A 24,095-nucleotide genomic window follows, 5' to 3' on the forward strand; every position below is an offset into this window, starting at 1 on the left:
GGTTCCGTTTGTTTCTAAAGAAACTAGACTCAAAATGGAATCTGTACATATAAGGTATGACTTCTAATTATTTCTGGATAATTTATAGTAAATTTTCAAATTCGCGACAGGGGACCCAGAAACCGTTCTGGCCCTGTCTCACAAGAACTCTAATATCTCTCAGTATACTGCTCATATGGTCGTTTCGTTTCGTCCATATAAAAATAGATTCATCAAGGTTCAATTTCATAATTTATTCACTATTTAATTCTACTTCTACTATTTTTAGTGATTTTTCAATCTCATCTCACTGCTGCTGTCAGCAACAGTTACTGCAGTAGACTATGCCAATTTCATGAATCTTTCCTTGGCCTTACTAATCATCCATCATACATGACACAATTTATGGCCACCTTATCAAAATTAAAGTTTCTAAGACTCGTGGCTAAAGGTTCTAGCATCCCACTCGGCGACCACATAGGCCATTTTCACATGGCTTAAAGTTTACAACCCACAATTCAACAAAACATAATAGCCTATACATGCCAATTGTTCTCCTAGTTCAACTACGAAGACAATACCAAAAGGTTTCCAACCGGTGTGATGACTTCAACGACGGTTCGAGCACGCGACAATACGAGTCCAAGAGACCTAAAATGGGTGACAAGAAAACATCGAGTGAGTTTATAACTCAGTAAGTCATAAGCATTCATCAACCATCCATTAGTAAAATTTTCACAACATGAAACAATGAACGAGGCTAGGTACTTCATCCATATCGAACTATACCATAATTCCTCGGACCTTTCGATTCAATCTCATTCCAAGTCATACATCCACATTTCATATTCTATACAATAAGATAATTGAGGCATTTTACACACCAACTCATTCACACCACAATCATACAATTGCAATCATCACATAGATTTAAAGCTTACCACGCTCAACCCCGAGCAAGAACGTATTGCCTATTCGTCATGAGCTCAAGGTACTTACCCGATCCGCTGTCCATACTCAACTCGATGGAGACACACCCTCCATATAATTGTTCGATCGAAGATATATATATATATATAGAGTACGCACACACGATTGCTTAATACTCGATTTCGCACACTTAGTGCCATGCGATCTAAGCCCGCACACACAAAGTGCCATACCCTTGAGCTCGCACACTTAGTGCCATATATTTCCAGCATGCACACTTAGTGCCATATATTTCCAGCATGCACACTCAGTGCCATATTTTTCCAGCATGCACACTTAGTGCCAATCTCGTCATCGTACACTCAGATTGCCCTTTTACTTAGTGCCGAAAGCAACTTTCTACACATTTCACTATTTCTTTTACATTCAACAAATGTCATCATTCCATACACATACATTTTCATTTGTAAATATATATATCATCCCATTAAACACAATTGCATAAATTTTACAATCATTTAAGCAATATCAAATCGTGTTAATGACTTACCTTGTGTTCGGTAAATAATTCCAAGTCGGCTACTCGATGATCTTGATTTCCCTTGTTGGACGCCTCTCCTTTAGGATCTTGAGCTTAAACAAATAAATTAGCTCATTCAACCGCTTTGGTACATATATTGGTATCCACATTTTAATGATCTTATGACATACGGAATGACATGGTAAAATTTTATCTTACTACCTTACGTTCTTAGCTATTCTGCTAATAGCCTTATGCAATTACCATACTATCAATAATCCAATCATATTCATTACTCAAGTATAGTATTTTCACATTCGGCAATAGTATTACATACAATAGCCGATTCTTCTTACTTTGTATTTATGCATCTATTTGATCACTAGTTTAGTTCAAACACCCATACACCAAGATTTATCAAGTTTAGCATGAAACATAACCTTAATCCTCAATGACCACTATGGCGAAAATCCTAGTCAACCCAAAATCACAATTTCTAACACATAATTGTTCATAACACAATTAAAGCATCCTCTCCATTCCAACACTTCAAGACACATACATTTCCCACAAATCTCCAACTTCATATTCGGCCTTAGTGTACATACACAAGCCGATTTTTTTTCTTCCTATCATCCAACCTAACTATATGAATATTTAACTAGCTCACACTTCACCCATCCACAATCACTCATTTAACACAAAGAAAATAATCAACTCCTTCACTATCTACCATGGCGAATACTTCATGCACCACCCAAATCCAAAATTTTAACATGGGCTAGTTAAAGAACTTAGTAATCAACTTACATTAAGCTGAAATTTCAAAATCTAACATGAATTACTAACCTTGTTTTGAGCTTAAAGTTGACCAAATCTCCCTCCCCTTTCTTTCTTCAATTCGCTAAGAGAGAACCAAAGGAAATGAAGCTCTCTTTTTTTTTTCTTTCTTTGCTCCATTCACGGCAAGGGGGGGCAACCACACACACACACATTTTTTTTTGTTTCTCTTCCTACAACCTTAATATTTTATCAATTTTGACATCAACCATTAACAAAACATGTTTATGACATGTTTTCTTTTGCCCATCATCCTTGTCATGGCCGGCCACTAGGCTATCTTTAGGGAAATTTGACATGCAAATCCCTCATTTTCACAACATGCATTATTAGGCCACTTTGCATTTGCCTAGCACATTTCTAAATTTTCTCACACAAGTCCTTTCTAGTGAAATTCACCTTTATAACACTAAATCAAATCATCAAAAATGTCACACACAATTTAACACATATCATAGGCATCACAATAAATTTTAAATTATTTTTATGCCTCGGTTTTGTGGTCCCGAAACCACATCCCGTCTAGGGTCAATTTTGGGCTGTCACAAAGGTACCCATGTATCCTTAGCATTCCAAATGGTTCAACGGAAAATTCAAAGAGTGTACCAAAGGGAAGGTAAGATAAGTCCATGTTCGAAAGGTTCAGGTTATCTTGAGAATTCATTTAGAATGTTGTTATTTATTCATAGCAAACTTACTAAGCTTTATGCTTACTCCCTTTCTTTTCTCTCTTTTTTATAGTATCGTAAAGACAACTCGGAAAATTGTAAAGACGTCAGAGATTGCCTCACACTATCAACGAGTTATATCGATATTTTGTGACTAGAAATACTTTAAGTTGTGGCTTGTATAGGGACTTGGCTATTTTGTGTGTATGTCCTTATGATATGATTAAAGAATGACATGTGAATTGTTGGTAATGATTAGCTTATGATATAGCTAAATAAGAGCATGTTTTGGTATTATGTATGCCTAAATGAGGTTTGATGCAAAGAAACTATGAAAGAGTAAGAGTTGGCCATGAAAGAGTTAGAAAATAACAACAGTGATGTGGATTTGAAAATCATTAAAAATTGTAGAAGTGGAAATAAATGGTGAATGAGATATATAATTAAATCTTATTGAGTCTATTTTCATAGGAAAGAAACAGAGCAAGCAAAGGAAGTCTATATTCTGAGATATTTAAATTTCTATAAGACTGATTCAGAGTGACTTTGTGATCCCATGTTCCAACTTTGTAAAATCACTAGAAATTTTAAAAAAATAATTATAAGTCAAAATTTATATTTCTAGATTCCTTAGTGAGCCTAGTTTCATTAAAAACAAACAGAAACATTATTCAATTTTTGTATAATGAGATAATCAATTTTTAGTGAAGAGAGGTTAGGTCCACTGAACTGCAAAATAGAGGAACAATTAATGAATAAACTGTACGAATTGACCAAACCAAAAATTATGGAAAAATTATGGTAAGAAGATATATAAGTCTAACTTCAGGGAAAATTTATAGATTTAAATTTTGAGTTTTGTAACTCGAGTTATAATTAATTTAGTGACTATTACGCAGATGGATAGTTTTATTATGAATAGTGAAATAAATTGTTTAGATTTGTGTAAGTAATCAGAAAATTTTTAATGTTCTCGGTTTGGTCCCGAACCGTTCCAATTGCATGTTTTAGGGCCTCAAGGGCCCTTTTTAGGAGTTTATTGGATGAATGTGAGCGAATTAATATTTTTTTTAAAAAGTAACTTTTTTTATGCCTCAAACAGGTAAGATAAGTCTGGTAACACCTTGTGCTCGACTCCGGCGACGGTCTCGGGTAAGGGGTGTTACAAATATTGATAGCTCCATACAGAATGACACCTACTGAATTAAAATAGTAAAAGCTCAATTGCAAGAGTTGATAGATAGAGGTTTTGCGCGGCCAAGTTTCTCTCATTGGGGTGCACCAGTTTTGTTTATAAAAAAGAAAGACGGAACTATGAGAATGTGTATCGACTATAGAAAGCTCAACAAGGTGACTATAAAGAATAAGTATCCGTTGCCATGGATTAATGATGTGTTTGATCAATTGAAAGGGGCTACATTGTTTTCAAAGATAGATTTGAGATCAGGCTACTATCAATTGCGAGTTAAAGACTCCGATGTGCAAAAGACTGCTTTCCGAACGAGGTACGGACATTATGTGTTTTTGGTTATGCCTTTCGAACTTACTAATGCACCTGTTGTTTTCATGGATTTGATGAATTGGATCTTCAGACAGTATCTGGATCAGTTTGTGGTTATGTTCATAGATGACATTTTGATCTACTCCCGTGATGAAACTGAGCATGCTAAACATTTGAGACTTGTGTTACACACTCTGCGAGATAAACAATTGCATGCAAAGTTTAGTAAATGTGAGTTCTGGTTACGCGAAGTTAGTTTTCTAAGTTATTTTTCTGGGCCATGTTGTATCAGCATCGGGTATTCAGGTTGATCCAAGTAAAATTTTAGCTATACTTGATTGGAAACCTCCGAGAAATGTTTTTGAAATCTAAAGTTTTCTGGGACTTCCGGTTACTATAGGCGGTTCATGAAAGGTTTCTCTATGATTGCAACTCCGATGACGAAGCTATTACAGAAAGATGTTAAGTTTGAGTTGTCAAAAAAGTGCCAGGAAAGTTTTGATCAGTTGAAAGCCCTTTTGACCGAAGCTCCAGTGCTAATTTAGGCAGAAACGGGTAAAGAATTTGTTATTTATAGTGATGCATCTTTAAATGGTTTGGGCTCTGTTTTGATGCAGGAAGGAAAATATATAGCTTATGCCTCGAGACAGTTAAAGCCGAACGAAAAGAACTACCCGACACACGATTTGGAATTAGCAACTATTGTGTTTGCATTGAAGATATGGCGTCACTATCTGTTCGGTGAAAAATGTCATGTTTACTTTGATTACAAAAGTCTGAAAATACCATCAGATAGTCAGAAATCGTATGCAGACATGAAACGAAAAGATATAGAGTTTTAGATCAGGGACAAAGTATTTTTTAAAGTTTCACCATGGAAGAAAATACTCAGATTCGATCGTAAAGGCAAATTGAGTCCAAGATTTATTGGGGCGTATGAGATAATAAAGCGTATCAGACCGGTTGCATATAGATTGTTGTTGCCACCTGAGTTAGAAATGATACATAATGTATTCCATGTCTTGATGCTTTGTAGATATTGATCTGATCCCTCAAATGTGATTAGTTTTTCTGAGATTGAGATTAAGTCCGATATGACATATGAGGAAGAACCAATTCACATTCTGGCTTGTGGGGTTAAAGAATTGCGAAATAAGAAAATTTCGTTAGTCATGGTACTATGGCATAAACACGGAGTTGAGGAAGTAACATGGGAACCAGAATATACAATAAAAGAGCGTTATCCGAACCTATTCACCGGTAAGATTTTCGGGGATGAAAATCCCTAAGGGGGAGTTGTAACAGCACGATTTAGACCCTAATCGAAATGGTGGTTTCTGGACTATGAATCTGAGTTAGAAAAATATTTTAAAATGATTTTCTATGTTTATTATGTGTGAATTTATTTGTGGGATATTTTCGCGCTTTAATTTTGTCATTTGAGTGTCCGATTAAATAAAAGGATTTAATTGCGTAAAATCAAAATTTTGTGGTTATTTTTAGAAGGGCTGAATAATGGTTGTTCTTTTAATGTGGAGGATTTATGTTGCAATTAGCCCATTTATTAAATGAATGGACGACATTAGGCATATACTATATGGTTTTGTTATAAATTTATTAAGGTTAAACATGTAAGTTAAACATTAAGTTAATATAAGTTATAATATATCATAAAATATAAAAAAAAGTAAAGCCATGTTCTTCATTTTTCTTATGAACGAAATAAAGAGAAAAGAAAAAGAAATAAAGAAGCTAAGGGTTCGGCACTTTTGAAGCTTAATTCAAGGTGAGTTCTAGCTCAGTTTTGGATAATTTTTACGTTTTTGAGATCATTGCTAAGTTATCTACAATTCCTATGCTTGAATTTTTGAGTTTGATGAATATTTTGAGTTATGCCATTGTTGAAAGATTGTGATTTTTGTTGTTTGATGATGAAATATGAAAGATATGTTTTAGATTAACATGTTTTGTATTGGAGTTTTTGATGATTTTGAGTAATTAGGACTAAATTACAAAAATAATAAATTGAGGGACTAAAATGTGAAATAAATGAAATATATGGACTTGTATGGGCACTAGGAATATTCGGCATAACATAGGTGTGTTGAAATTTTGCATATTTTGTGTTTTGTGCAATAGGGACTAAATTGTGAAAAATGTGAAATGTGAGGGCCAAAAGTTTTATTTTCCCATTTATGTGTTTTGGATGAATAGTGATTGAATATTTGATTAAATAAGTTTAATTTATATTAATTTAGATCAAGAAAAGAGAAAATCAGATTTGGATTGGGGGAAAATTAAAGTTGTCGACTAGTCATCCCATTCTGTTTTCAATCGTCTGAGGTAAGTTTATAAGCAAATAGACGTTGTTAATTTTAATTAAATGCGAACTATATATGCTGGAATGAAATATGTGAATATATATTTATAATAGCCAAATGTATACAAGCTTGGCAACTATGTTTGTGAGTTCGACTCGACCGAGATACGACGTCTGAAAGTCCCGTATGAACCTTAGGAATAGCTAGGATACATATGTCATGACATAGGGTTCTGATATGTGATGTGGGAGAAAGAACATGGCATCGATATATGTGTGCGAGTAAGACCACGTTTTATACGTTGGCGTCGATATGTGACTTCGATATATGTGTGCCAGTAAGACCCTGTGTGGGATAGTGGCATCGATATGTGATTACATTTAAGACCACGTCTGGGACGTTGGCATTGTTCAATATATGTGATTATCTGAGTGTCCTATCCAATTTCGAATGGTTCATCGGGCAACGATAAGTGTGATCGAATGTGTAAATTGAGCTAAAATGATCAGGTTTGAATTAGTTTATTTCCTACTTGATATAAGGTAAGTAAGTTACTTGATATTTGTTGTAAGTCTTGTATGAAGTAAAGGAAGAATATATGTGAACATGGTAAGTGTATTCGACTTTATAAATAAATGATATGAAATTATGGAATTGATTCTTGAATATGTGTTTATATGACCATGTATATTCGGCCACATAAGTAGTATATGTACATGATGTTATTTTATGATTGTTGAGCTTGTGCATATGGGTGTATGTATATTTGGTTATATAATGATATTTTGGTTTTGAAAGTTGAATGATAATTTGTAATTTTAATTATATGAGCATTCGGCCAAGGTAGCATTTGTGTATGAAAATGTATTATTTATGAAATTTGTAAGTTTGAGACTAATTGTGGTAATGATAATATAATTTGGTTCAATTTAATTGAGTTGATTATATCATTGGGTTGTTTATTTGCTTATGACTTACTAAGCTATGTTAGCTTATGGTATGTGTTTGTGTTTGCCTCTATTTTACAGATTTTGGAGTCAAGTTACGAGCTCAGGGGTTCTCAGCAAAGTCTATCACACTATCGATTGTCTTCGGTATCCTTATAAGTGAATTTTTGAATCTATGGCATGTATAGGCTGGATTATACATTTGGAGTGTTGCATTTTGGTTTATGTATAATTTAAGCTATGCGAAAATGGCTAAATTTTCTATGTTGAGTTTGGTTGTTTTTGGTTATGGTTTAAGTTCATTTTTTATTATAATATTATGTGCAATGGATGAATGGTATATGTGATATGAGTTTTGTGTATTGAAGTTGATTGGTCATTTGGATGTGATTTGAGTGATTCAGCCATGGTATACAAATAGGTATAAATTAGGTTTGTTATGTTATCCTTGGTTAAAATGATTCGGTTATGACTTGTAAAAATAGTAGTAGTTTAATTTGGATGACAAGTATGTTCGGTGAGATGTGAATTTAGGTAATGAAAATGTTGATTGATGATTTGGCTTTTGCACTTATGTATCTAAGTATATGATGTATCGGTTTTACATATGTAAGTATATAAATATGATATTGAATATATGAATTTGGTTTAAGTGAATAAACATGGTTGTACATTATATTATGATTAATAAAATCATGCTTATGATTTTAATTGAACTTATGTTTCATATATATGAATATGACTTGTGTAAATGTGTGGTTGTTCAGAAATGTGTTTTTGTTTGATAATGCCTCGTGACCCTAATCCGGCGGCAAATACAGGTTAGGGGTGTTACAGTCAAGGTTGTTGGACACGGGCTGAGACACAGGCGTGTCATGGCCGTGTGAAGAACACGGGCCATGAATACGTGCGTATGCCAGGCCATGTGAAAACCCCTGTAGGTTTGAATTAGGAATTAACTCCACACGGGTTAGGGACATGAGCTTGTCCTGATGTGTTTAGGTCGTGTGAATGGCACGGGCCTTCAACACGGCCATGCCAAGAAGGCCACACGGGCGTGTCGCCCCTTCCACATTGGTGTGTGCCCCTGTTTCAAGAGTTATTTTCCAGAGTTCTTTAAAGGACCCAGTTTGGTTCCGAATCGTCCTTAAAGCTTGTTTTGGGCCTCGTAGGCCTATAATAAGTAATTCTAGACAAGGTTTGAAAAGTTTTAAGTTTCAATAAGTTTTTATGATTTGTAAATGTTCAAATGCATGTGTTTAAGTTTAGTAATGCCTTGTACTCAGTCCCGGCCACGGACTTGGGTAAGGGGTGCTACATTTAGTGGTATCAGAGCTATGGTTTGTCGATTTTAGACTAACCTAGTGTGAGTACAAGTCTAGCTATACATGCCATAGTTGTATATTGATAGTGTGACGACTCTTGACAAATATAAATCATGTTTTTATATAGTAAATGGATCTCGACGGAGCTATGGCAGATGAAGTGGAAAGTAATGCGCTAGCTCCCGCTGAAGGGACTACACCAGTTGAAAGTGATCCCGTGAAGATGAGTCAGGGAGGAGGGGCTAGAGAAGCTTACCTCCATATGATGGATGCTTGGTACTTTGAGTTCATTCGTGTGAATCTGAACACTCCACCTCCCCCACCTCCCCCGATCCCACAGCCTACCCCTATAGCTCCTCATGGAGTAGAAATGGTTAGGAGAGAGAAACCTCCAGTGGATAGAATTCGAAAGCAAGGGGCTAAGGAATTTCGGGCTAGTGTTGATGATGAACCGGAGAGAGCAAAATTCTAGTTAGAAAATACCATCAGAGTATTTGATAAGCTATTGTAAACACCGGAGGAGTGCAAGAAGTGTGTAGTGTCACTCCTACGAGACTTGGACTACCAATGGTGGAATACTCTCGTGTCAGTGGTACCGGGAGAGAGAGTAACTTGGGAATTCTTCTAGGAAGAGTTCCGTAAAAAGTATGTTAGCTAAAGGTTTATTGATCAAAACAGGAAAGAATTCCTTGAATTGAAGCAAGGCCGTATGACAGTGATGGAGTACGAGCGCGAGTTTGTAAGGCTCAGCAAATATGCGCGGGAGTGCGTATCTACAGAAGCCACCATGTGCAAGAGGTTTGAAGATGGTCTGAACGAAGACATCTATTTATTAGTTGGTATCTTAGAGTTGAGGGAGTTTGTGGTACTTGTTGAGAGAGCATGCAAGGCCGAAGAATTGGCCAAAGAGAAGAGAAGAGCTGACATTGAGTCTCGTGACTCAAAGAAAAGACAGATGGGGAAATCACACCAGAGCTCATCCAAGAGATGAAGAGAGTTTCCTACTCGATCAAACGCATTAGTAGGATTCTCGAGTAGAAATAAGAACAAGCAGCATGTAGTGTCTAAAGCTAAACCACTTCTATCGCGAATGTTGGTAGTGCTCGACCAAATAGACCAGAATGTTCATAGTGCAGTAGACGTCATTTTGATGAGTGCCGAGGTAATAAAAGAGGTTGTTTCAAATGTGGGTCGCTGGACCATTTTATTCGTAGATGTCCCGAGATGGTCGAGAAAGATAAAGATCAATGTGTGAGATCGGGTAACGCCCCTTCAAGGGGTAGACCACATAAGAACTCAGGAAACGGGGCTAGCAATAGAGGTACACCTAGAGATGCTGCTGTGAGGTCCGAGGACAGAGTGCCTGCAAGGACTTATGCCATTCACACTTGTGAAGAGGCTGCGTCTCTCGATGTGATTACAGCTACCTTTCCCATCCATGATATACCTGTTGTTGCTTTGATTGATCCGGGGTCTACCCATTCCTATATTAGTATGAAATTGATTCCCAGTATGAACATACTAGTCGAGTCCACTGAAATTGTGGTAAAAGTGTCTAACCTGTTAGGAAAACATGTGTTAGTAGACCAAGCATGCAGAAACTGTCCCTTGACAATTAGAGGTCATTATTTTTTGGATAACCTTATGTTATTTCCATTTGACAAATTTGATGTAATCCTCGGTATGGGTTGGTTGACTTCTCATGGTGTTGTAGTGGATTGTGGAAGAAAAGTTATTGAGTTAAAATGTGAAAGCGGGGATGTTCTTTGGGTTGAGTCAGGTGAAGCAGATAGCTTACCTGTAATATTATCGTCTTTGACTACGGAAAGATATTTGAGAAAAGGGTGCGAAGCATATCTCACTTTTGTGTTGAATACTCAAGTATCCGAAGTGAATATCGAGTCAGTACCCGTGGTATATGAGTACCCAGATGTGTTTTCGAAAGAATTGCCCGGATTGCCCCAAACTAGGGAAGTTGAGTTTGGTATCGAGTTAGTCCCTAGTGCGACACCTATCTCGATTGCTCCATATAGGATGGATCTGATAGAGTTAAAGGATTTGAAAGTGCAGCTGTAAGAGTTAACGGATAAGGGTTTTTCGAGACTGAGCTATTCTCTGTGGGGTGCTCCGGCACTTTTTGTGAAAAAGAAAGACAGGTCGATGAGGTTATGTATAGACTGCAGACAGATCAACAAGGTGATTGTGAAGAACAAGTATCCTTTTCTAAGAATCAATGACCTATTTGACCAATTGAAAAGAGCCACTGTGTTTTCAAAGATTGACCTGAGGTCCAGTTATTATCAGATCAAAGTAAAGGAGCAAGATGTGCTGAAAGCTGCTTTTCAGACAAGGTATGGTCATTATGAGTTTCTTGTCATGCCCTTTGGCTTAAAAAATGCCCTTGCAGTGTTCATGGATTTAATGAACTACATTTTCTGACCATATTTAGATAAGTTTGTTATGGTCTTTATCGATGATATAATAATTTATTTTTGTGATGAAAGAGAGCACGCGGAGCATTTGAGAACTATTTTGCAGACCTTAAGAGATAAGCAGTTGTATGCCAAGTTTAGTAAAAGTGAGTTTTGGCTCCGAAAGGTCAGATTCCTAGGACACATCGTACCAGTTGATGGGATTAGAGTTCAATCGAGTAAGATCTCGGCTATTGTTGAGTGAAAACAGTCGAGGAATGTATCGGAGATTAGAAGCTTCCTAGGCTTAGCGGGGCACTACCGACGATTCGTTAAAGGATTCTCTATGGTAGCTACTCCAATGACGAGGTTGCTACAGAAAGAAGTCAAGTCCGAATGGACAGATAAGTGCCAACAGAGTTTTGAGACATTAAAGGCTTTATTGACTGAATCCCCAGCTTTAGTGCAACCGGAACCGGGAAAGAAATTTGTGGTATATAGCGACACCTCCTTAAATAGATTAGGGTGCGTACTCATGGAAGAAGGTAAGGTTGTAGCCTACGCCTCGAGACAATTGAAGCCATACGAGAAAAACTACCCGACGCAAGATTTAGAGTTTGCCACCATCGTGTTTGCATTGAAAATATGGAGACACCATTTGTATGGTGAAATATGTTGAGTGTTCACAGACCATAAAAGTCTAAAGTATATGATGACTCAAAATGAGTTGAACTTACGGCAATGAAGATGGTTAGATTTGATAAAAGACTATGAGTTGATAATCGACTACGACCCAGGAAAGGCGAATGTAGTCACTGATGCTCTAAGTAGAAAGTCATTATTCGCCTTAAGAGCCATGAATACTTAGTTGCCTGTGGCTGATGATGGTTTATTTTTGGCGAAATTAAGAGCTAGACCAACTTTCCTACAAGAGATTTGTGAAGCTCAGAAGGGTGATAAGGATTTACAAGCTAAAATGACTCAGGGCAAGACGAACAAGGAATCATACTTTCGGATTGGTACCGACGACTGTTTGAAGTTCCAAGATAGGATATGTGTGTGACAGCCCAAAATTGACCCTAGTCGGAATGTGGTTTCGGGACCACAAAACCGAGGCATAAAAATAATTAAAAATTTATTTTGATGCCTATAATATGTGTGTGCTCATGTATGACATTTTATGATGATTGATTTAGTGTTATAAAGGTGAATTCCACTAGAAAGGACTTAGTAGTGAACTTTGAAAGTACAATAGGGAAATGTGTGATGACTAATTAAAGCATGCATGCAAAATAATGGACTTGCATGTCAAATTCCCCCTTTTTTAGGTGGTGGCCGGCCATGACATGGGTTATGGGCAAAGAAAACATGTTGAAACATGTTTTGTTAATGGAGCATGAAAGAAATGATTAATAATTAGATGTGGGAAGAGAAACAAAAAAAAAAATGTGTGTGAGAGAGTAGCATTCCCCCCCATTGCCGTGCAACTAAGAAGAAAAAACAAAAAAAATTTTGTTCATCCTTGTTCTCTCCTTTTTGGCCGAAAATACTAAGAGGAAGAAGAGATTTTTGCTTCATTTCCTTTGTTTAGAAGAGATCTAGAAGGATATTTGGCTAAACTTGCATCAAGATTGAGGTATGTATGAGGTTGTGTCATGAGATTCATGCATGTTTTAGTTGCCAACTTGATGTTCATGTTAGCCATGGTTCAAATCCTTGTTATGCCATGGAAGTGGTATTTGGTCAAAGTTGGTATTGTGATAAAGCCATTGCATGCTAAGTGTGAAGCTTGATGATGATGCATGCAATGATGGATTGTCTACTCTTGAAATTTCTTTGTAGCCATCTTGAGTAAGACTTTGAGTTTTCTTTTTTGTTTAACCATGATTGAAGTTAAAAGGGGCATGATTGTGGTGTATTCGGCCATGATGCATTCATGAGCATGGTTCATGCTTCTTGCATGTTAGTTAAAATTTGTATTTTGGATGGCTATGGACACCTTGAAATTCGGCCATGCACATATATGTATATATATGTTTGCACATGATGTTTTGGTTATGAAGTAAGTGATAAATATGTTTGTTTAAAGAAGAAAATGTTGAAGAATGTTTGTGAAATTGCAAGTACATTCGGCCTAGAATACCTATGATGTGGAAATCTCGGAATTTATTGTTGATTTGGTGCAAGTATGAGTAAGTATAATCGGCCATATGAGTGCTTGATGATGTATTATAAGTATTGAGCCACAATATGTAAAGCATTAACTAGTAAAATGCATGCTGTTTTTGTGTGGTATTAAGTGTATAATTAGCCTCAAATTAGACATGTATATTCGGCCTTAGGTAGCCTATTGATGGCCTTAGCTTTTCCTTGATGCTTGAATGAATTGTATTGAATTGCTTGATGTAGTATAAAATGTGCATGACCATTGTGTATTCAAGCTAAAGGGTGGCCATATGACCATTTAAACTCCTTGTCATATTCGGCCATAAGCTAGTATAATGAGGTTTTAATAAATTAAATTTGTTTGAATTAGCTCAAGAGCTTAGAGGGCCACAATTGGACAAGGGGAAGGAAAAAGTGATCGAGTAGCCGTAAAAGCCGTTCGACAACATCCGAGGTAAGTCCTCAAGAAGTGACCCTACTTGAATTATGTGAAATGAAATATGGATGTGTATTGATTATTGATTTATGTGTGTATGAGTATTTGAATGATACCCGGGCTAAGTCCCGAAGGCGATTATGCTAGTGATTATATTTGTGTTTGAGCCTTAGTAACGAAAATGAAATATGAATGTCTAATGATTATTGATGTATGTGTGCATGAGCAATTGAATGATATCCGGGCTAAGTCCCGAAGACGTTATTACTGGAAATTATATCCGGGTTAAGACCCGAAGGCAATTGTGCTAGTGTCTACATCCGGGCTAAGACCCGAAGGCATTCGTGCGAGTCGTTCTATTCGGGCTAAGACCCGAAGGCATTCGTTCACGTGGTTATATCCGGTTGTATTCCGAAGAAGCTTGGGCTGGAGGTGAGTGTTGGTTGCTGTAATGAATTCAATTAGTACGCTCGAAAGGCCCAAAGAATAAGGTATGTTTATATGTGCATTGGAAAGTCGACATGTTTGAGCAACATTCGCTCAATCGACTAACGAAATTCAACTATTGAATTGGTTGATACCTTGTGAAAGTATATAATGATGAAGTGTGAAGTAAGAATGATTATGTGAATGTGTATTAATGAAATGATGCATTTGGCCATGTGAATGTATTGCTTTAATTAAAGCTGATTTTATTCCTTGAGACTTACTAAGCATAAAAATGCTTACCCCGTTGCTTTAGCTCTCTGTTTTATAGATTGTGCTCGATAGCAATCGGATTCGGGATCATTAAAGTCGAAGTCATCCACACTATCAAAGCCTTCATTTTGGTATAAATTTTTGGTTGAACTTTGAAATGGCGTGTATAGGACTACCCCTTGCTGGTTTAAATATGTTGTGATGTATATGTATGCGGCCATGCGAAAATGGCTCGTAAAAGTGAAATCTGAACTTAGACTATTTGCGGTTTGTATATATATATATATGGTGTCATGATGTGATTATGGATTGGAAATGGGAATGTTGGTCACATGATCAGCCATTGGTATGGTTAAAATGATCATATGTGAACCTATGTATGGCAAGACTAGTTGGTTCATGGAGACTACAAACTAGGTAAGACCTACCTTAAAACAGATGCTGCCAGCTGCAGTGACGTGAATGTGAAAAATCACCAAAATTTGTAGGAATGGTATTAAATAGTGAATAAGCTATTTAAATGAACCTTGATGAGTCTATTTTCATATGGAAGAAACGAAACGGTCATAGGAGTTACATGTTAAGAGATATTAAAGCTATTGTGAGACAGGGCCAGAACGGTTTCTGGGTCCCCTGTCGCAACTTTAAAAATTTACTATAAATTATCCAGAAAGAATTAGGAGTCATGCCTTATATGTACAGATTCCATTTTGAGTCTAGTTTCATTAGAAACAAACGGCACCAGTAATAAAGCCCTGTACAGAGAGATATTCAAGTTGTAACGCGCGAAGGTCAGAGCAGTCAGTCCCTGTAACATGGGTGACTTTAACTAATAAACTGTACCAATTGGCCCAACCAAAAATTCTAGAAATAAATCCATGGATGGATATATGAGTTTAAATTCAGGGAAAATTTACGAAACCAGTTTCCGAGTTTTGAAACTCGAGATATGATTTTTAAGGCGACGGTGACGCAGTTTTCCAGCCTGACTGGAAATGTCAAATTGGTGGGCAAAATATGTGGACTTGGCTTGTTAACCCCTCGTGTCCGACACCGGCGATGGTCTCGGGTTCTGGGTGTTACAATTTTATTGGTATCAGAGCCACGGTTTAGTCAATTCTAGGACTACTGTGATGTGTTTGGGGTCTAGCTATACATGCCATTAAATGATGAATCGATAGTGTGGTGATTTCTGACAATTTGACTTTGTGTTTGTTTATAGCAATGGATCCGATCCCAACCGAGTGATAGCTGATGATGTGGAGAGTGTGGCGCTGCTCCGCGCAAGGGACAGCAGCGCCATGGACTCTCAACCTATGGCCAGCAATCCGAATGATGAGGCTAGGCAAGCCTTTTATAGTGTGATGAATGAATGGTTTAACCAATACATTCGAACTAACACTACTGTTCCACAACCTCCATTCCCGACAAATGCAACCCCGCACCTCTGATTCCTCAAGAATCGACCAAATAAGGTCAAGTAAGCCCCGAGTCGATAGGATTCGCAAACATGGGGCCACTGAATTCAAAGCTACGGATGATGATGATGCCGAGCTAGCTGAATTTTGGTTGGACAACACTATCCGGGTGCTCGATGAGCTATCTTGTACACCCGATGAGTGCCTAAAGTGTACCATCTCCTTGCTACGCGATTCCGCCTACTATTGGTGGAGTACTCTAACTTCTGTGGTGCCTAGAGAGCAAGTGACTTGGGAATTCTTTCAAACCGAGTTTCAAAAAAGTATATCGATCGAGATTCATCGACCAAAAGCGAAGGAATTTCTTGATCTTAAGCAAGGTTCTATGTCGATTCACCGACTACGAACGAAAATTTGTGAGGCTTAGCCGATGCAGCGAGAATGCATTTCGTCAAAGCGATTATGTGTAAACAACCGAGGATGGGCTGAATGATGATATAAGGATGTTCGTTGGCATTCTCGAAATCGAGAGTTCGTAGTACTTGTTGAGCGAGCTTGTAAAGTCAAGAGCTTAGAAAGGACAAACAAAAAGCTGATGTGGGAACCGGAGAATTTGAAGAGGTCCTCGGAAAGTCTCTTCAACAGCATCGAAGAGATTTGAGATGATGTGAGCGGTCTAGAGGCGCTTGGGCTTTTCTAGACGAGGACGCGATCGACCCCTGTGACCACACGAGTCACTTCGATCGCCATGGTGGAAATGATCGCCGAGAGAGGCGAGTATGTCGCATTGTGGAAAATGGCATTCGGGAGCTGTTGGTTCCGTGATCGCTCTGCTATAAGTGTGGATCGGCCGACCACTTTATGAAGGATTGCCCGAGGATGCTTGAACAAAATGTAAGTCAAAGTGGAAACCCGGTGCTACCATCGCTCGAGGTAGGCCACCTAGAAATATGGGCAATGTCGTGGCGGTCGGAGAGGATCTAGAGATGCTACCATCGGATCTCGAGGCTCGTGCTCTGCTAGGACTTATGCCATACGCGCATACGCGAGGATCTTGCCTCTCCGGATGTCATTACCGGTACTTTCACTCTTTTCAATACTAATGTGATTGCTTTGATTGACCTTGGTTCTACTCATTCTTATATATGTGAAACCTTAGCATCCAGTAAGACTTTGCCTATTGAGTCTCTCGAGTTTGTAATTCGGTGTCAAACCCTTGGGTCATTACGTGCTTGTCAACAAAGTGTGCAAGAAAAGTCCCCTAGTGTTCCGAGGTTCTTGTTTTCCGGCGGACTTGATGCTTTTGCCGTTCGATGAATTCGACATTATTCTTGGTTTGGATTGGTTGACCATGCACGATCACGGTTGTAAATTGCAAAAGCAAGACTATCGATTTGAGGTTGCGAATAACGAGATAATTCGGGTTGAGTCTACGGACTTAAAAGGATTGCCACCGTAATATCGCAATGTTGGCCCGAAATATGTAAGAAAAGGGTGCGAAGCGTACCTTGCGTCGTGCTTTCGATGACAAGGAATCGAAAAAGAAACCCGAATCTGTGCGTGGTTTGTGAATACCGGATGTTTTCCTGAAGAATTGCCGGGTTTACCACTGTTCGGAAATAGATTTTGGCATCAATTGGTACCGTACCACTCAATTTCGATAGCTCCGTATCGTATGGCACCAACGGAATTAAAGGAGTTGAAAGCTCGATTGCAAGAATTGGTGGATAGAGGTTTTGCTCGCTTGAGTTGTTCGCCTTGGGTGCGCCGATTTTGTTTGTGAAAAGAAGGATGGAACCATGAGGTTGTGCATCGACTATCGTCGACTTAATAAAGCGGCGATAAAGAACAAATATCTGTTACCACGTATCGATGACTTGTTCGATCAATGAAGAAGAGCCTCGGTGTTCTCGAAAATAGATTTGAGATCGGGCTATTATCAATTGCGAATCCGAGATTCGGACGTACCCAAGACCGCCTTGAGCGAGATATGGTCACTATGAGTTCCTAGTGATGCCGTTTGGGCTTACTAATGCCCTGCGGTATTTATGGATTTAATGAATCGGATCTTGAGACCATATTTGGATCGATTCGTAGTCGTGTTCATTGATGACATCTTGGTCTATTCAAGGAATGAGACCGAACATCTTGAACACACGAGGTTAGTCTGCAAATTTTACGGGATAAGCAATTATATGCTAAGTTCAAAGTGTGAGTTACGGTTAAGAGAGGTTAGCTTCTTGGGTCATGTGGTATCTCGCCGGGTATTCGAGTCGACCGAATAAAATTTCAGTCATACTTAATTGGAAGCCTCAGAAATATTACGAGGTTTGGAGCTTTTTGGGGCTTGCTTGGTTATTACCGACGATTTGTAAAGGTTTCTCAACGATAGCCACGCCGATGACGAAGCTACTCCAAAAGATGTTAAGTTCGAATGGACGGAGAAATGTCGAAAAAGTTTCGATCAACTAAAACTTATTTGATGAAGCCCCAATTCTAGTGCAACCGAATTCGACAAAGAGTTTGTCATCTATAGTGACGCCTCCTACTTGGGTTAGGTTGTGTATTGATGCAAGAAGGTCGGGTTGTGGCCTATGCATCGAGGCAATTAAAGCCACATGAGAAAAATTATCCGACCCATGATCTCGAATTGGCGCCATCGTATTCGCCTTAAAGATTTGGCGACATTACTTATTTGGTGAGAGGTGCCATGTGTACTCGGATCACAAAAGTCTCAAATATTTGATGACCCAAAGAGACTTAAATCTGCGACAAAGACGTTAGCTCGAGTGTTAAAGGATTATGAGTGGTCATTGACTATCACCCGGAAAGGCGAATGTGGTTGCGGATGCCTTGAGTCGTAAATCATTATTCACTTTACTGACGATGAATGTGCACTTGTGCATTCGATCCGACAAGTGTGTTAGTGGCTGAATTGAAAGCCAAACCATTATTGACACATCAAATTCGAGAAGCTCGGAAAGTCGACGACGAGTTGGTCGCAAAACGGCCGAGTGTGTTCGAACAAGGACTCGGAGTTTCAAATCGATGATGACGATTGTTTGAGGTTCGAAGTCGTCTGTGTGTTCCAAAGAATTGAACTCATTTCGATAATTCTGAATGAAGCCCATTGTAGCCGAATGGCAATCCACCCGGAGTACGAAGATGTACAACGATTTGAAACGTCGGTTTTGGTGGCATGGTATGAAGCGAGACATCTCCGACTTTGTTTGAGATGTTTAATATGTCAACAAGTGAAAGCGGAACATCAAGTGCCTTGAGTTACTTGACCAATCACGATACCCGAGTGGAAATGGGATCGAGTCACAATGGACTTTGTATCCGGACCGCCATTGTCGACAAGTAAGAAGGATGCGGTTTGGGTCGTGGTAGATAGATTGACTAAGTCGGCTCACTTTGTCCCCGTCGTCTGAATTTTTCAATGGACAAATTAGCGAATTGTACGCTTCTCAAATTGTGAGATTACACGGGTGTCTATTTCCATCGTGTCGGATAGAGATCCGAGATTTACCTCGCGATTTTGGAAAAAGTTGCAAGAAGCTTTGGGTACCAAGTTGCATTTCAGCACCGCCTTTCACCCCCAAACCGATGGTCAATCCGGCGGATAATTCGAGATACTTGAGGATATGTTGAGATGTTGCGTCCTCGAGTTTAGTGGTTCATGGGAACGATATTTGCCGTTGATTGAATTCGCTACAAACAACAACTTTCAATCAAGTATTAAGATGGCACCCTACGAGGCTTTATGCGGTCGTAAATGCCGTACACCATTGTTTTGGACGAGCTCGGTGAAGGCAAAATTTTGAGGTGGATTTGATTAGAGATCTTTGTCTGAGAAAGTGAAAGTAATCCGTGAAAGTCTCAAGATAGCCTCCGATCGTCGAAGTCGTGCGCGGATCTGAAGCGTAAGGATATCGAGTATCGGTGGGAGATAAAGTGTTTCTCAAGGTATCGCCTTGGAAAAGATACTCGATTTGGCCGTAAGGGCAAGTTGAGCCCGAGGTTCATTGGGCCATATGAGATATCCGGCGAGTCGGTCCGGTGGCATATCATTTGATTTTTCCCCGAACTCGAAAAGGTTCACGATGTCTTTCATGTTTCGATGCTTGACGCTATAGATCCGATCCATCGCACGTGATTAGTCCATCGAAATTGAAATTCAAGCTAATATGAGTTATGAGGAAGAACCGATTCGTATCCTATCACGGGAAGTGAAAGAGTTACGAAACAAGCGGGTTCCGCTAGTGAAAGTGTTATGGCTCAAGCACGGATAGAAGAAGCTACTTGGGAGACCGAGAACTCTATGAAAGAGCGATATCCAAACCTATTTACGGTAAGATTTTCGGGACGAAAATTTCTTAAGTGGGGAGAGTTGTGACAGCCCAAAATTGACCCTAGTCGGAATGTGGTTTGGGACCACAAAACCGAGGCATAAAAATAATTAAAAATTTATTTTGATGCCTATAATATGTGTGTGCTCATGTATGACATTTTATGATGATTGATTTAGTGTTATAAAGGTGAATTCCACTAGAAAGGACTTAGTAGTGAACTTTGAAAGTACGATAGGAAATGTGTGATGACTAATTAAAGCATGCATGCAAAATAATGGACTTGCATGTCAAATTCCCCTTTTTTAGGTGGTGGCGGCCATGACATGGGTTATGGGCAAAGAAAACATGTTGAAACATGTTTTGTTAATGGAGCATGAAAGAAATGATTAATAATTAGATGTCGGAAGAGAAACAAAAAAAAAAATGTGTGTGAGAGAGTAGCATTCCCCCCCCCCCCATTGCCGTGCAACTAAGAAGAAAAAACAAAAAAATTTTTGTTCATCCTTGTTCTCTCTTTTTTGGCCGAAAATACTAAGAGGAAGAAGAGATTTTTGCTTCATTTCTTTTGTTTAGAAGAGATCTAGAAGGATATTTGGCTAAACTTGCATCAAGATTGAGGTATGTATGAGGTTGTGTCATGAGATTCATGCATGTTTTAGTTGCCAACTTGATGTTCATGTTAGCCATGGTTCAAATCCTTGTTATGCCATGGAAGTGGTATTTGGTCAAAGTTGGTATTGTGATAAAGCCATTGCATGCTAAGTGTGAAGCTTGATGATGATGCATGCAATGATGGATTGTCTACTCTTGAAATTTCTTTGTAGCCATCTTGAGTAAGACTTTGAGTTTTCTTTTTTGTTTAACCATGATTGAAGTTAAAAGGGGCATGATTGTGGTGTATTCGGCCATGATGCATTCATGAGCATGGTTCATGCTTCTTGCATGTTAGTTAAAATTTGTATTTTGGATGGCTATGGACACCTTGAAATTGACCATGCACATATATGTATATATATGTTTGCACATGATGTTTTGGTTATGAAGTAAGTGATGAATATGTTTGTTTAAAGAAGAAAATGTTGAAGAATGTTTGTGAAATTGCAAGTACATTCGGCCTAGAATACCTATGATGTGGAAATCTCGGAATTTATTGTTGATTTGGTGCAAGTATGACTAAGTATAATCGACCATATGAGTGCTTGATGATGTATTATAAGTATTGAGCCACAATATGTAAAGCATTAACTAGTAAAATGCATGCTGTTTTTGTGTGGTATTAAGTGTATAATTGGCCTCAAATTGGACATGTATATTCGGCCTTAGGTAGCCTATTGATGGCCTTAGCTTTTCCTTGATGCTTGAATGAATTGTATTGAATTGCTTGATGTAGTATAAAATGTGCATGACCATTGTGTATTCAAGCTAAAGGGTGGCCATATGACCATTTAAACTCCTTGTCATATTTGGCCATAAGCTAGTATAATGAGGTTTTAATAAATTAAATTTGTTTGAATTAGCTCAAGAGCTTAGAGGGCCACAATTGGACAAGGGGAAGGAAAAAGTGATCGAATAGCCGTAAAAGCCGTTCGACAACATCCGAGGTAAGTCCTCAAGAAGTGACCCTACTTGAATTATGTGAAATGAAATATGGATGTGTATTGATTATTGATTTATGTGTGTATGAGTATTTGAATGATACCCGGGCTAAGTCCCGAAGGCAATTATGCTAGTGATTATATTTGTGTTTGAGCCTTAGTAACGAAAATGAAATATGAATGTCTAATGATTATTGATGTATGTGTGCATGAGCAATTGAATGATATCCGGGCTAAGTCCCGAAGACGTTATTGCTGGAAATTATATCCGGGTTAAGACCCGAAGGCAATTGTGCTAGTGGCTACATCTGGGCTAAGACCCGAAGGCATTCGTGCGAGTCGTTCTATCCGGCCTAAGACCCGAAGGCATTCGTGCACGTGGTTATATTCGGTTGTATTCCGAAGAAGCTTGGGCTGGAGGTGAGTGTTGGTTGCTGTAATGAATTCAATTAGTATGCTCGAAAGGCCCAAAGAATAAGGTATGTTTATATGTGCATTGGAAAGTCGACATGTTTGAGCAACATTCGCTCAATCGACTAACGAAATTCAGCTATTGAATTGGTTGATACCTTGTGAAAGTATATAATGATGAAGTGTGAAGTAAGAATGATTATGTGAATGTGTATTAATGAAATGATGCATTTGGCCATGTGAATGTATTGCTTTAATTAAAGCTGATTTTATTCCTTGAGACTTACTAAGCATAAAATGCTTACCCGTTGCTTTGGCTCTGTTTTATAGATTGTGCTCGATAGCAATCGGATTCGGGATCATTAAAGTCAAGTCATCCACACTATCAAAGCCTTCATTTTGGTATAAATTTTGGTTGAACTTTGAAATGGCGTGTATAGGACTACCCTTGCTGGTTTAAATATGTTGTGATGTATATGTATGCGGCCATGCGAAAATGGCTCGTAAAAGTGAAGTCTGAACTTAGACTATTTGTGGTTTGTATATATATATATGGTGTCATGATGTGATTATGGATTGGAAATGGGAATGTTGGTCACATGATCAGCCATTGGTATGGTTAAAATGATCATATGTGAACCCATGTATGGCAAGACTAGTTGGTTCATGGAGACTACAAACTAGGTAAGACCTACCTTAAAAACAGATGCTGCCAGCTGCAGTGACGTGAATGTGAAAAATCACAAAAATTTGTAGGAATGGTATTAAATAGTGAATAAGCTATGTAAATGAACCTTGATGAGTCTATTTTCATATGGAAGAAACGAAACGGTCATAGGAGTTACATGTTAAGAGATATTAAAGCTATTGTGAGACAGGGCCAGAACGGTTTCTGGGTCCCCTGTCGCAACTTTAAAAATTTACTATAAATTATCCAGAAAGAATTAGGAGTCATGCCTTATATGTACAGATTCCATTTTGAGTCTAGTTTCATTAGAAACAAACGGCACCAGTATTAAAGCCCTGTACAGAGAGATATTCAAGTTGTAACGCGCGAAGGTCAGAGCAGTCGGTCCCTGTAACATGGGTGACTTTAACTAATAAACTGTACCAATTGGCCCGACCAAAAATTCTAGAAATAAATCCATGGATGTATATATGAGTCTAAATTCAGGTAAAATTTACGAAACCAGTTTCCGAGTTTTTAAACTTGAGATATGATTTTTAAGGCGACAGTGACGCAGTTTTCCAGCCTGACTGGAAATGTCAAATTGGTGGGCAAAATATGTGGACTTGGCTTGTTAACCCCTCGTGTCCGACACCGGCGATGGTCTCGGGTTCGGGGTGTTACAATGTGTACCTAAAGACGATGAGCTTATTATAAGGATTTTGCGCGAGGCACATAGTGGTTGCTTATCTATCCATCTGGGTAGTGTTAAAATGTATAATGACTTGAAGAAAATGTATTAGTGGTCGGGAATGAAAAGAGACATTTCAGAGTTCATTTCTAGGTGTATAGTTTGTCAACAAGTGAAGGCTGAACACCAAGTATCTTCGGATTTACTTTAACCAG

Source organism: Gossypium arboreum, chromosome 10 (genome assembly GCF_025698485.1).
Source record: "Gossypium arboreum isolate Shixiya-1 chromosome 10, ASM2569848v2, whole genome shotgun sequence".
Classification (NCBI taxonomy): domain Eukaryota; kingdom Viridiplantae; phylum Streptophyta; class Magnoliopsida; order Malvales; family Malvaceae; genus Gossypium; species Gossypium arboreum.